Source organism: Eubalaena glacialis, chromosome 4 (genome assembly GCF_028564815.1).
Source record: "Eubalaena glacialis isolate mEubGla1 chromosome 4, mEubGla1.1.hap2.+ XY, whole genome shotgun sequence".
Lineage (NCBI taxonomy): Eukaryota > Metazoa > Chordata > Mammalia > Artiodactyla > Balaenidae > Eubalaena > Eubalaena glacialis.
The window spans coordinates 119,554,955-119,570,516 of record NC_083719.1 but is presented as its reverse complement, the minus strand read 5'-3'; the positions used below and the strand labels follow the sequence as shown (position 1 = coordinate 119,570,516).

General features: G+C 38.2%; 1 protein-coding gene across 1 annotated transcript in view; it reads right to left on the bottom strand.

Moving 5' to 3' along the window:
* The window catches only part of NDFIP1 (Nedd4 family interacting protein 1), a 51,095-nt gene that overhangs the window by 34,811 nt on the left and 722 nt on the right, over positions 1-15,562 (bottom strand). The gene's annotated exons all lie outside the window — the stretch shown is intronic.

The window sequence follows — 15,562 nt, the reverse complement described above, 5'->3', positions numbered from 1 at the left end:
ACTGATTGTGCACTCTTAACCAAGCAGGCAGAGATCACCACATACTTCTAACTAAAAGGTCATAAAAGACCAAAGCAAAGAGAATAAATGCAACACGGAGGAAAGAACTATGCAGGAAGGTGTAAACTTTAAAAAGAAAGAAAAAAACTTCCTGTAATCTCAGAGAAATGAGAAAAAAAATTAAAACCATAAAACGAGGACAGTGTGCTACTAAAATAGGGGGTAGGGACAATTAAAGAGTTTTTGAAAATTAAAAATAACAGATTATTAAAATTTTATCAAAGAGTTAGAATATAAAATTGAGAATCTCTCATAGAAAGTAGAGAAAAACAGGTGAAAATATGAGAAGAGGTTAAAAAAAATTTTAAGGGACTTCCCTGGTGGTCCAATGGTTAAGACTCCGTGCTCCCAATGTACGGAGCCTGGGTTCGATCCCTGGTGGGGGAACTAGATCCCACATGCTGCAACTCAGACACAGCACAGCCAAATAAATAAATAAATAAATATTTTAAAATTAAATAAATAATAAACAATTTTAAAGAATCAGTATAAAAGATCCAAGATCCAAGGAGAGAAGGAAAAAAAAAATTAAAGCAGAGAAAAAAAAATCAAACAAATACTTTTAAAAATTTCCCAGAACTAATGGACGTGAGCTTCTAGACCAAAAGGACCCACTGAGTGCCTAGCAAAACAGATGTAAACAGATCTACACCAAGGTACAACATAGTGAAATTTAACAACACTGCGGACATAAAGAAGCTCCTAAAGGCTTCCAGAGAAACAGAGAAAGTAGGCCACATTTAAAGAATCAGACATCACAATTGGCTTCAGTCTTCCTAATAGTGGAACCTAGAAGGCAATGGAACAAATGGCTTTCAAAATTCTAAAGGAAAATGTTTCCAACCCAGAACTCGAAGTAAGGGTGAAGATCAAAAAAAAAAAAAAAGTTTAACCCCTATGCATTCTTCCTCAGAAAGATACTGGAGTGTATGTTCCATGGATATGAGACAATAAACCAAGAAAAAAAAAAAGATGTGAATCAAGGGAAAGGGCTTCAATTAAAAAAGTTGGAAAAGGAAATGCCTAGGATAACAACTTAACAGCAGACCTTGAGAAGAGCCTTCTATAACAAGTCAAAAAACCAGGAAAGAGCCACATACACACCCCCCAACAATGAAATCAATAAAATACCTGATGTGTTTGAACATATCAAAAAACTATTAAAAAAAAAAAAAACTATTAAGAGGGGCTTCCCTGGTGGCACAGTGGTTAAGAATCCGCCTGCCAATGCAGGGGACACGGGTTCGAGCCCTGGTCTGGGAAGATCCCACATGCCACGGAGCAACTAAGCCCATGCACCACAACTACTGAGCCTGAGCTCTAGAGCCTGTGAGCCACAAGTACTGAGCCCACGAGCCACAACTACTGAAGCCCGCGCCCCTAGAGCCCGTGCTCCACAACAAGAGAAGCCACCTCAATGAGAAGCCCGCGCACCACAACGAAGAGTAGACCCCGCTCACCGCAACTAGAGAAAGCCCGCGCACAGCAACGAAGACCCAGCACAGCCAATAAATAAATAAATAAATAAATCTAAAAAAAAAAACAAACAAAAAAACCATTAAGATTATTAAGTGAGAGTCTGAGGATGAATTCATGTTATAAGCAATTTATGATATATACATAGAAAATTAGGCAAACAAAAAAATTTGTTAACTTTAGGGAAAATAAGGTACTGTCAGGCAAGGAAAAGTAACCACAGCATACAACATATTACTGTAAATACTGAATACTGATCTAACTACATTATGGATATAACTATACTAGAAAAATGGAGAGACAGGAAATGGGAGTATATGCAGTTGTGGGAGGGTGGTAAAAGAGAGCTAAATCCTTAAATCTCCTAGTGGTAAATCAATTAAAAAAAATTTTAAAACCCTGAAAACTGAAAAATCAAGAAGTAACACCCTATAAATGTTTTTTACCTTCACAGGTAACAGCGAAACAGCAAAAGAAAGAGCTAAGAAGCAGGCAAGTAAGCAGGAGACTGCTGTTTTGGGTAATAAGCCTATAAGATCTATCTGACTCTAACCTATATGTAAGTATAACTATATGTAAGATATGAAAGATAAATAAAAAGAAAAAAAGATTAAAATGTGATTACAAAATGTGTCATGAAAGAGGAATCTCGTATTCATGGGAAACTAACCTAACTGGGGGAGAGGGGAGGTACTCAAACTCCCCTTAGGACAGACTACCTAAACTGAGCGGGGAGCTGAGAAGAAGGGAGCATTCCAGGTAGAGGAAGTAGAGCAAGAGGAGACCTCCTGGCCAGAGAAGGTGATGTATTCCAGGAAGTGAAACAAGTTCCCCAGGGAAACAACAAATCATGAGAGTCCATCTCCACCCCTTCTCCCAAGTCCTGGTCTCCCCCATCTACCTCTTACCTATCCTTCAAGGCCAGGCTCAAGTTTCATCTCAGAAGCTTCCTAAGAAGTCTCTGGAAGTAGGTGATCTCTTCCATCTCAAGATAATGCCTTTTATCTACTATCTTATTCTCTGAATTAATATAATTAATATTGTATCAATACTATAATACATTCTCATGGATTGAAGTCAACAGGTATTTAGTGAATACTTACTATATGCATCAAATTGTGCTGGGTACTAAAAGTAAGGGAAAGAAGAAAAGGAAGGGAAGATGCGAAGGAACGAGGACAAACAAAGCAGCAGTCTACAGGCACTTGGTAAACTTTTAATTAGGAAGGCCCGTGGCACATCCTTTTGCATTCCATAATATTTAAACATGCAAGCTGGCACTTCATAAATGCCTTATTACGTAGATTACAAATGGCTCATAAGATGAAAAGTCCTTGATGAATGGAAGCTTGACATTCTGAAAACCAAGATACAAATTTGGGGGGAAAAAAGTATACTTTATACATAAGACAAGCATAAAAGTAACATTTTCATAATAATAAACAGCACAGAGCGATTTTTAAAAATTCTTTTTTCTTTTTTTTTTTAAATTAATTAATTAATTAATTTATTATTTTTTTTGACTGTGTTGGGTCTTCGTTTCTGTGCGAGGGCTTTCTCTAGTTGTGGCAAGCGGGGGCCACTCTTCATCGCGGTGCGCGGGCCTCTCACTATCGCGGCCTCTCTTGTTGCGGAGCACAGGCTCCAGACGCACAGGCTCAGTAGTCGTGGCTCACGGGCCCAGCCGCTCCGCGGCATGTGGGATCTTCCCAGACCGGGGCACGAACCCGTGTCCCCTGCATTGGCAGGCAGATTCTCAACCACTGCGCCACCAGGGAAGCCCCCTAAAAATTCTTTTTTCTAAGATTCCTAGGTTCACAAGGAGAAAACTTGACAAAAATACAGAGAAGAAAATAAAAACCACCACAATCCCATCTTTCAGATATCCTTCCAGCCTTCTGGGGGAATACAAATCATAACCTTTTTCACTCACTACATAGTGGAATTTTCCTTCATCATTAAATATTCTTTTGTAATATCACTGTAGTATTTGAAAGTCAGTCTATATTTTTCTCATGGGAAAAAAAGTTCACTTCTTAGAAATAACTACAGCATTAACTAGGTACAGCTAAATAATAGTTAAAGCAACCTGCTAAGAGAAATACAAAATCAGTGTTAAAAGGTATACCCTGGAAATTGTTGAGATCCTTTCAAACACAATTACAGATTCTCACTTAAATATTTTCACTAAAATGTGAAGTCCTAAATATAAAATGGCATTTGGATTACCTTAAACCTAACTGATACAAAGAAAATAAGATATTTTAACCTTCCAAATAATGGTGAAGCTAATATAATAAGCCAATGATTACCTTTCATGCCCAGCATAATTTGCCTTTTCTTCCCCTCGACTCAGCTGGTCATTTTGGCCAGAGCTGAATGGTGACAAGATGGCTGTCAAGCTTACAACATCACATAACTGTGATCACCTCAATTAACTCTCTCACCTAAAATGAAATTGGACCAATGTGTTTAAGAGCATTAATGCTACTCACCCTCACATGCATGACTGAGTAGAACCGATTTTAAGTATGTACACTCTAAAATACTATTACATCTGAAAATGCAATTCTGCTTCACAAGGACAAGTGTTGAAAAGAATCTCCTATCAACAATCAATCACGTGTAAGATCCCCAAGGCTGCAGATAACCCTCAATTCATACTTCTTATGCTATTTCTATAAAAACATGAGCAGATTTTCCAAACTTCTGAAAATGCAACTACTAAAAGCAGTGAATAAGAATACTAGAAATCAAGAGCCAGTTTCTTTTAAAAAAAGCTAAAAAAACTTTTTAAATTGGTATTTTCTTCCTTTTAAAAGATTATTGATTTTATTGTGAACCTAAAATTGCTCTTAAAAAGTTTATTTGAAAACATTTTAAATTATTGATTAACTTTCCTGATTTCTAAAAGCATCATTACCTTTTTTTTTTTAGTTTAGTTATTTATCTATTTTTGGCTGCGTTGGGTCTTCATTGCTGCGCGTGGGCTTTCTCTAGTTGCGGCGAGCGGGGCTACTCTTCGTCGCGGTGTGCGGGCTTCTCATTGTGGTGGCCTCTCTTTGTTGTGGAGCACGGGCTCTAGGTGCGCGGTCTTCAGTAGTTCTGGCACGCGGGCTCAGTAGTTGTGGCTCGCGGGCTCTAGAGTGCAGGCTCAGTAGTTGTGGCACACGGGCTTAGTTGCTCCGTGGCATGTGGGATCTTTCTGGACCAGGGCTCGAACCCGTGTCCCCTGAATTGGCAGGCGGATTCTTAACCACTGCACCACCAGGGAAGTCCCGCATCATTAACATTTTGTCATGATATACCATGTTTGTTTGAAGCTGACCAGAAGGGAAAGACCTACAAACAGAATGTTTTAACTAGTGGGAAATTACAAAACAGTACTCTGTACTCACCAGTGACTCATTCTTTTAAAACATAATATTAAGGAGATTTTTCTATTTTTTTAAACCATGCATAATTTTTTAAAAATCTACTGGGCATATATATTTACTGGCATCATTTTCAAAAATAATTATTCATCATGAAAGAAATTTGCTAAATCATCAATAGAATGCTGTCTCTTTGGATCAAAGCCACCAACTTCTACAAACAAAAACAATCAATCATAAAGCTGGATGGAGACAAAATGATCTAATCTAACTACTACTTCATTTTATGAAAGGAGAAAATAAAGCTAGAAAGAGACTGAAGTTCTAGCCCACAGTCATATGACAACTACTTACTTCATTGCAGAAGTCAGGCAATATATTACTGATTAGATGTTTTGATAAAGTCCTTTTTTGTTTTCCTGAATCAGTCTCTACTTAATGTCCAAACTGAGCCTTCCAGATACTGAAGTGTACATCACACCCTTCAAAAACTGCTTTTTAACACAAAGTTATATGAAAAGTTTGGACGTTATATCATAAAGCTCCTAAAATGAAAGCTTCAAAATACTAAGAACACTATATTCCTGACTACACAGTCCACAAAATCTCACCTAAATTTAACAAGGACAAAACAAATTTTTAAAATTTAATAACAAAGTAAACAGCAAAATAAGCACTGAGTTCCATAGAGAAAGAATTGGTGGTGGTTAAAAGGACTTGAGTTTTACCTGTAGTGCTTTCAATTTTTACAGGATTGTAGTCATTGTTAATCAAATCTTAATGTTTACGATGAACCTGGGCAATATATACTATATGGGTATTATTTTATACTATTCCTGCAGTTTTTATTTACTTTCAAATAAAAAAATTTTTTAAGGAATTTTTTAAAAAGAAGCAAAACATGATCATTAGTGGAAAATTTGGAAAATAAGAATGAGAAATCACTCATTTTTCTTTAAAAGTACTGTTTGAAAAACAAAAACAAAAAACAAAAAGGATGCTATGCATTTGTCAAAACCTGTATTTGTCTAAACCTACAGAATTTTACAGCACAAGGGGTGAACTTTAACGTATGTGAAATACAATAAAAAAAATTTAGGCTTCCCTGGTGGCGCAGTGGTTAAGAATCCACCTGCCAATGCAGGGGACACGGGTTTGAGCCCTGGTCTGGGAAGATCCCACATGCCGCGGAGCAACTAAGCCCATGCACCACAGCTACTGAGCCTGCGCTCTGGAGCCCGCGAGCCACAACTACTGGGCCCGCGCACCTAGAGCCCGTGCTCCGCAACAAGAGAAGCCACTGCAATGAGAAGCCTACGCACTGCAACGAAGAGTAGCCCCCGCTCACCACAACTAGAGAAAGCCAGCGCACAGCAACGAAGACCCAATGCAGCCAAAAATAAATAATAAATAAATAAATTAAAAAACAATTTAATGTATGTGAAATAATGTATGAACTTTAATATATGTGAAATAAAAAAAAAAAAGTTAGGTGGTTGGTGGTTCCCAGGATGGTATGCACAATGTGACAAAACAATCTAACTGTATTATAAATTTATGAAACCACCTCATTAAAGAGGGTGAGAAGAAAAGGTGCTGACATAAGTACCTAAGTAACTTTGGAAATGAGTAGTCTTTATAAGACTAAAGGCAAAAGAAACTGTACATATGCCTTGTCCTCTAGTTGATAAAACTGTTTCCCACCTGATACTGCTACACATGTACATTAGAACTGAAGTTAAATTAAGTAAACGGATTGCGGGTGGGAGGAGCCAGGTCTCTCACTGTTGGAGTAGAAGTTTAAAGATGAGAGGGGAGGAGGCTAGAGTGATCCATGTAGTAATGGATTAGAGTCAGTTTAATATAGATAGACGATTACTTATGAAATGTTTATGGATGTACACACACACATATATTTCTTTACTCTGTCAGCCTAGGAGGCCTAGAAGCAATGACACACCAGCAGCAATGAGCACAGATCTTGGTTTCTAACATCATTCTCCAATAAAAGGAACCAGGGTTCCTTGGAGAAATGGCTGATTCTAGGATGGCACAGAAAATATACATGGTGAGCCTGGTGCCAAAAAGTAAGGAAGTGCTTTAAAAAACCACAAAGATGGAGCTCTGTCAAAGGGATACAAGTGCCAACTGAAAGAGATCCCAATGGCCAAAGCTGGAACAATTTGAGCAACAAAATAAAATAGTGTTGGCTTATAACCCAAAGAATAAAATTAATGAGTTCATACTAGTATCACTGAATAAATAAATTAATGGAGAAGAGACAAATGTCCCATGCAGAAAATTCCAAATAATTTACGTAGATACACTGCCCCCAATGAGGTGGTGGAACTTAACTCCCCAAACCTTAAGTATAGGCTGTGCACAGTGACTTCCTTCCAAATAGCACAGTACAAAAGGGGGGAAAGAGTCATTTTACGTAGAGAGATCTGACAAACACTACTTCAGCCAGATGATCAAGGTCAACATCAACAGTGGTAAGTCATGGGGACAGTATTCATTCTTGATATGACATGATGTAAAATGGCACTTTACCTCTGTGGTCTTCCTCCCTCCAACCCACAACCCCAGTCTAATCATGAGAAAAGCAACCAACAAATCCCAATTCAGGGACATCCTGCAAATAACTAATACTCCTCAAAACTGTAAAGGTCATCAAAAACATGGAAAACTTGAGAAACTGTCACAGTCAAGAGGAGCCTACGGAGATACGATGACCAAATGTAATGTGCAACAGAAAAAACACAGATAAAAACTGAAAATCTGAAAAAAGTATGGACTTTAGTTAATAATAACATATCAATACTGGTTCATTAATTGCCACAAATGTACCACGCTAATATAAGATGTTAAAGGGGAAACTGGGTCTGGGGTATGCAGAAACTGTACTATCTTCAATGTTTCTGAAAATCTAAAAATGTTACAAAAAGTAAAGTTTATTTTTAAATATTTAACACTTTTAACATTTTTTTCTTTAAAGGAAAGGAAGAAAGCCTGAAGAACGCACAGCAAACTTGAGAAGCAGTTACACCTCTGGGGAGAGACTAGAAGGGAAGTCAAGTTTTCCCTTACAAGTTACTGTTTGACTCCAGTATATAAAGAATGTATCTGTGTACTATTTTATCACAAAAAATGTTTAACATTTAATGCCACATTTAAACATTGAATGACAAATAAAATGAAATTGTTATTAAACAGAAACCACTCCCTAAACCTGTGTATGTCTATTCATAAATATCCAATCTCCAGAAAGACCTCCAAATCACATTCAAGCCTCCGATTTACTACTAACTGATATTATTGCAATACACAAATTTAAAAGAAAAACTGTCAAAAGATTATACTAAATTGCTAGGGGAGAAGAAATATATAATACCCGTGAAAGAAACTGCTTTAATCAGTAAGAAAATATTTCACTAGAAATGTTCTTAAATTGGATCAATATTTAGAGCTGGTATTTAGAACTTTTTTTTTTTTTTTTTTTTTAATTTATTTTTGGCTGTGTTGGGTCTTCATTTCTGTGCGAGGGCTTTCTCTAGTTGCGGCAAGTGGGGGCCACTCTTCATCGCGGTGCGCGGTCCTCTCACTATCGTGGCCTCTCGTTGCGGAGCACAGGCTCCAGACGCGCAGGCTCAGCAGTTGTGCCTCACGGGCCCAGTTTCTCCGCAGCATGTGGGATCTTCCCAGACCAGGGCTCGAACCCGTGTCCCCTGCATTGGCAGGCGGACTCTCAATCACTGCGCCACCAGGGAAGCCCTAGAACTTTTAATATAAATTGTGGTATTCAGAAAAAATGAGCCTAATTGTAACAGAAGGATGTGCAAAGTGATGTCTGATAACACTCGCTTTATTACTACACTTGGTGAAAGCAACAACATACACTGTACTTCTATCTAGACAGCCACAAGAAGCAATTACAACTGGAATGTGTAAAATTCAATAGATTCAATACATGATATTCACCAACTGCCTGGCATACTGGCAAAAATGACTTGAGAATAAAGATGAGATCACCAAGTTGATTCTCAGCAGTAATCTCTAATTAAAGTGTTAAAAGTTGCTTTAACTAAACGGGCATTATCCACTACTACAAGAATATGATTTCACTAAACAGTTGTACTTGTTCAAAGATAATGTAAGAATAAATGATTAAGAAACCAAAGTAACTATTTTAAAGCCCTAAGAACAAGTAAATCAGAGAATGTCACTTGAATTTCTTCAAATCTTTTTTTTTTAATTAACAAAATACAAAATTACTCTCATGGCAGGATTTATTTTATAATCTAATTTAATGTAGAGTAATGTAATGTAATTGGTGTCCAGGATAAAGTAATTTGAAGTTATATGCAGGCAAACCAGTGGGTGGCATCAGTTGAGATGATGCCAGGATTTCCTAGAGCACCTCATAGACAGTGAGTCAAATACAATGGATAGCTGCAGATGTGCAGCTCCTGACACTCACAAATCCTGGTTCCATATTCATAACAAATTACAAAAGTGCTCTCATGACATATTTCCTCATGTGATAATATCTGCTTAAAATATCACACCATTATCTTTTAGAGCTACACACAGAAATATTTATGGACGAAATGACATGATTTCTAGGATTTGCTCCAAAATAATGGTAGAGAGTATAAATGAAAAAGATGAGCCACTTGTTTTGTTTGTTTTTTTATTTGGCTGTGTCGGTTCTTACTTGTGGCACGTGGGATCTCTGTTGTGGCATGCAAGATATTTCGTTGAGGCACGCGGGCTTCTCTCTAGTTGTGGTGTGCGGGCTTAGTTGCCCTGTGGCATGTGGGACCTTAGTTCCCCAACCAGGGATCGAACCTGCATCGCCTGCATTGGAAGGTGGATTCTTTTTTTTTTTTTTAACGTCTTTATTGCAGTATAATTGCTTTACGATGGTGTGTTAGTTTCTGCTGTATAACAAAGTGAATCAGCTATATGCATACATATATCTCCATATCCCCTTCCTCTTGCGTCTCCCTCCCACCCTCCCTATCCCACCCCTCTAGGTGGACACAAAGCACCGAGCTGATCTCCCTGTGTCATGCGGCTGCTCCCCACTAGCTATCTATTCTACATTTGGTAGTGTATATATGTCCATGCCACTGTCTCACTTAGTCCTAGCTTACCCTTCCCCTTCCCCGTGTCCTCAAGTCCATTCTCTACGTCTGCGTCTTTATTCCTGTCCTGCCCCTAGGTTCTTTAGAACCCTTTTTTTTTTTTTTTAGATTCCGTATATATGTGTTAGCATACGGTATTTGTTTTTCTGTTTCTGACTTACTTCACTCTGTATGACAGTCTCTAGGTCCATCCACCTCACTGCAAATAACTCAATTTCATTTCTTTTTTTGGCTGAGTAATACTCCATTGTATACGTGGAAGGCAGATTCTTAACCACTGGACCACCAGGGAAGTCCCAAGATTAGCCATTTTTTGATAATTGTTGAAGCTGAGTGATGGGTACATAAGATTTATTACACTAAATTTTTGTATATGTTTGAAATTTTCATAGTAAAAAGTTGAAAATGCACATAAAGAAGATGTGAGATACACACAAACACACACACCATTATCTTCTTAATATATACATACAATGGAATATTACTCAGCCACAAAAAAGAATGAAATACTGCCATCTGCAGCAAGTGGGTGGACCTAAGAGATTATGCTTAGTGAAATAAGTCAGAGAAAGACAAATACTGTATGATATCACTTATATGTGGAATCTAAAAAATAATACAAATGAATGTATATGCAAAACAAACAGACTCACAGATATAAAAAACAAACTTGTGGTTACCAAAGGGGAGAGGGAAGGAGGGAGGGACAAACTAGGGGTATGAGATTAACAGATACAAGCTACTACATATAAAATAGATAAGCAACAAGAATATACACATAAAGGGAATTATACCCATTATCTTGTAATAAACTATAATGGAGTATAATCTGCGAAAATACTGAATCACTATGTTGTACACCTGAAACTAACACAATATTGTAAATCGACTATACTTCAATTTAAAAAAAAAGAAATTATGCCTACAACTCAACAAAAAGCAAACAATTCAAAAATTTGAATTTTTGAATTTGCCCAATTCAAAAATTGGCAAAGGACTTGAATACACATTTTTCCAACGATATTCAAATGGCCAACCAGCACATAAAAAGATGCTCAATATCACTAATCATTAGGGAAATGCAAACCAAAACCATTATGAGATGCCACTTCACACCCATTAAGATAGCTTTATCAAAAACAAAACAGAAAATAACAAGTGTTGATGAGGATGTGACAAAATTGGAATCCCTATGCACTGCTGGTAGGAATATAAAATAGTGCATTGCTATGGAAAACAGTATGGCAGTTCCTCAAAAAATTAAAAATAGCAATACCATATGAACCAACAATTCTACAAATTGTTGGTTCATATGGTAAAACCTACAAATTATACAAATTCAACAATATATCCAAAAGAATTGAAAGCTGGGACTCTTTTGATACTTGTTTACCCATATTTACGGCAGCATTATTCACAATGGCCAAAAAGTAGATAAACAAAATATAGTATACACATACAATGGAATATTATTTAGCCTTAAAATGGAAGGAAATTCTGACACATGCCACAACATGGATGAACCTGGAGGACATTATGCTGAGTGAAATAAGCCAGTCAGAAGGAACAAATACTATATGATTCCACTTATATGAGGTACTTAGAGTAATCAAATTCATGGACAGAAAGCAGAATGTTGGCTGTCAGGGGCTTGGGAGGGGGAAATAGAGAGTTATTGTTTAAGGGGTATGGAGTTTCTGGAAATGGATGGTGGTGAAGACTGCCCAACAATGTGAATGTACTTAATACCACTGAACTGGGACCTCCCTGGTAGCACAGTGGTTGGTTAAGAATCCGCCTGCCAATACAGGGGACACGGGTTCGATCCCTGGTCCGGGAAGATCTCACATGCCACGGAGCAACTAAGCCCAGGCGCCACAACTACTGAGCCTGCCTGCCACAACTACTGTAGCCCGCCGCCTAGAGCCTGTGCTCTGCAATGAGAAGCCACCGCAATGAGAAGCCCGCGCACTGCCACGAAGAGTAGCCCCCGCTCGCCGCAACTAAAGAAAGCCCGAGCGCAGCAACGAAGACCCAATGCAGCCAAAAAAAAAAAAAAAAAACTACTGAACTAACTGTACACTTAAAAACAGTGTACAGTTAAAATGGTAAAACTTCATATATATTTTACCACAACTAAAAAAATTCTTCTAAGAAATAATTCTACCCATCTTCTCAGTATTTTTATAAAAGTTTTCTTTGATCATTGGCAATACAGGCCACAAATACACCGAATTACCTCACAATCTTGACATGACATCCTAAGGGGCATTCCATGATATAATTATAATGTCTTCTGAAACTAAAAAAAATAAAAAAATAAAACCACATGGGCACCACTTACTCCTTCCTCTAGGATCATGACGTCATCTAACACTTGAACATGAAAAAGTTTGGCCTGCCAGAGATGAAATTCTTTCCCTCATCTATCAAAACCTTCCTTCACAATCCTGAAAGAACTTACCCAAAACTGCTTTACAATGTCACCAGACTACAATACAAACTTATTAGTGATGCTCACAAGCGAGCCACTTCTTTAGCAGACAAGGAGTCAGATCTAAAAGTAAACATTCTGCAGTCTATTTTTTTTGGCTGCACTGGGTCTTCGTTGCAGCGCACGGGCTTCTTCTAGTTGTGGCGAGTGGGGGCTACTCTTCGCTGCAGAGCGCAGGCTTCTCATCGCAGTGGCTTCTCTTGTGGAACACGGGCTCTAGGTGTGCAGGCTTCAGCAGTTGTGGCTCGTGGGCTCTAGAGCACAGGCTCAGTAGTTGTGGCGCCCGGGCTTAGTTGCTCTGTGGCATGTGGGATCTTCCCAGACCAGGGCTCGAACCCGTGTCCCCTGCACTGGCAGGCGGATTCTTAACCACTGCGCCACCAGGGAAGCCCTCTGCAGTCTATTTTTAAGCCTATATGGCAGTGTCATCATTGCCTACTTTCAATGGATTTAAATCCAAATATCTCAAAACATTTCAGGAAGTATTTGGCAAAATGCATGATATAGCCAAAGATCTATTACAGTGAGGCAAAGAAGGCTTGGAATGGATGAACAGGGTAAACATCCTCAGAGAGATGAAAACACAACAGGTTTCCCAACACTGGGCCTACCTAGAGCTTCCTGAAACAGTGCTTCAGAATGTTTGGACACACAATCTCAGTTTCAAAATGCAAAAAGAGAAAAATAAATAAAGCGACAGGAAACCTATGAGACCAGTCTATCTGTATAGTCTGTGGTAATGCTAAGTTGTGCACATATTGTTCTACCAATCAAAATACCATAAAGGTAAAACCACTGTTTGCATTTATGAATGAATCATACAGTTTTCCATTACACTTACTTCACTAGAGGCCCAGCTCAATTTGACTAACCAGATGAAATAGAAGTCAGAACGGCCCTTTGTGACAACCAAGGAGTATCATGCTCCTATCAAGTTGCCTGGACAATTCATCACATTCCATAATTCAAAAGCCTTTTAAATATGTATATTCTCTGACCAAGCATTTACACGCCTAGAAATTTATACTAAGGAAATAGTTGAAGATGTATATAAAAGAAACTTCAGTGACAGAAAAAAATTATAAACACCCTTAGAGACCAACAAATAGCCAATTGATTAAATTATGGTTCGCCATACAACTGCATGCTCTGCAGACATTAAAATATGAACCCATTTTATTATATAGCTATATTGTGTGCCTTTGTACATATATGTGCACAATATATACACGTGCAAATTTGTGAATGCACATGTGTTTGAGAACATGTGGGTATGTAAACATACATGTGCACATATGTACAAAGTGTGTGCAAGTATAATCAGGGGCCCATGGAACTGCACGTATATACAAAGATGTGCCTGTATATGTATGTATGGGTACATAAGAGAATACATATGCACATGTATATATCTGCTAATGCATATGCTTATATTTGGGCCATAAGCCTGTGTTTTAAGTAGGTGAGCATGCATTTATCCTTGTAATCACTACTTAGAACCTGTGACCTTGAGCAAGTTACTGAGCTTCTAGGGAGTCTTGACTTGTCATCTACACAACACCAAACCCTGCCTCGAAGGGGTTTTGTGAGGATTAAGTGAAATAATGGATATAAAGCACTTAGTACCATGACTGGCACATAATAAATGCTCAATCAATATTAACTTTCCTTATCTGTACATGTATACTTACACAGCTATGAGTCCACAAGAATACACAAAATATTAACTTTAGTTATCTATATGTGATAGGTTTTTGGTGTGGGGTTTTGGCTTTTTTTTTGGCTTTCATATTTTGCAATTTTTCTAGGAAGATTAGGTCTTTCATTCTTTTTTTCTTTGAAGATTTCTTCAAAATAGTAAGTTTTAAAAAATAAAAAAGATGGCCTGTCCTTAACATACCTCTGTTCTGCATATTAAAAGCTATTAAACACTACGCTGAGAAATACGTAATTTTGTTACTCCATCAAATTTTTTGTATTCTAGCGTTATGTCAGCATTACCTAATAGCTCAAGAAGATGGCAGTACAAAGAAAAGCCACAGTTTTTTGCTTCTTTGCCTTATCCAAGGCAGCATGAAAAGAATGAATTAAATCACACGATGGCGTACATGCGATTTGTGAACACCTTGGTGACAGTTAAGTGATACCTGTCAATCGTATTTTACTAAAGCAGCGAGGAACCCAGGGCCTTGCCCAAGGTCATACAAAAAAGCATGTACCCCAGGCTGTGAGAGATCTAAGGACTAGACTGCATTGCCACAATTTGGGCGTGCTTATGAAACCAAAAAGCTAAATTCTTAAAATCAGTCATATCAGGAGTCGGGCTGTAGGAGGGAGGAAATTACAACAGAGGGCTGACGACAGCAAAACAACCCAGTAACTGGCCCCACCCACCAAGGTTAATCTACATGTTTTAATCATACTGGTTTTCCTCACTTCTAAAATATAAAACTGTAGATCATCTACGATAGGACATTTAATTTCATAAAAGCACTACTGTCATTTGTATGCAAATTATAGTGAAAGCATCTGAAACAAAATGTAAGCAGTTACCTGCGGTTCCAATCAACATCAGTTACCACCTGGCTCAGTTCCCACAATTACGATGTCTTAGATTAAATACCTCTAAAAACCCTGCAAAATGTCTTCCCGAATTTCCGAGGGAAACCCGGCTACAGACAGGCGAGTAAAACAAGCAGCTCTTTTCCCTAGGGCCTCAACTTAGAAATCGTACCCGAGATAATAATCCAATCATCTCCTATACATTATCTCCCCAGCTATGCTATTCAATCTCTTTAAACGTCATTTCCAATCTCTGAAAGCACACACTCAGGCACACGCCCTGCAGCCTGCAACGTAGCTCGACATTTTAGGGACATCGCCAGTTAATCGCCTTTTCCAAATCTACTGCGAACTGCGGACTTGTTCCTCGTCTCATTCTGACTTTTGTCTTAAAACGCAAGCGAGGGGGATGGGTTTCGACTAACAGACTAGGCTCTGAAACCCTG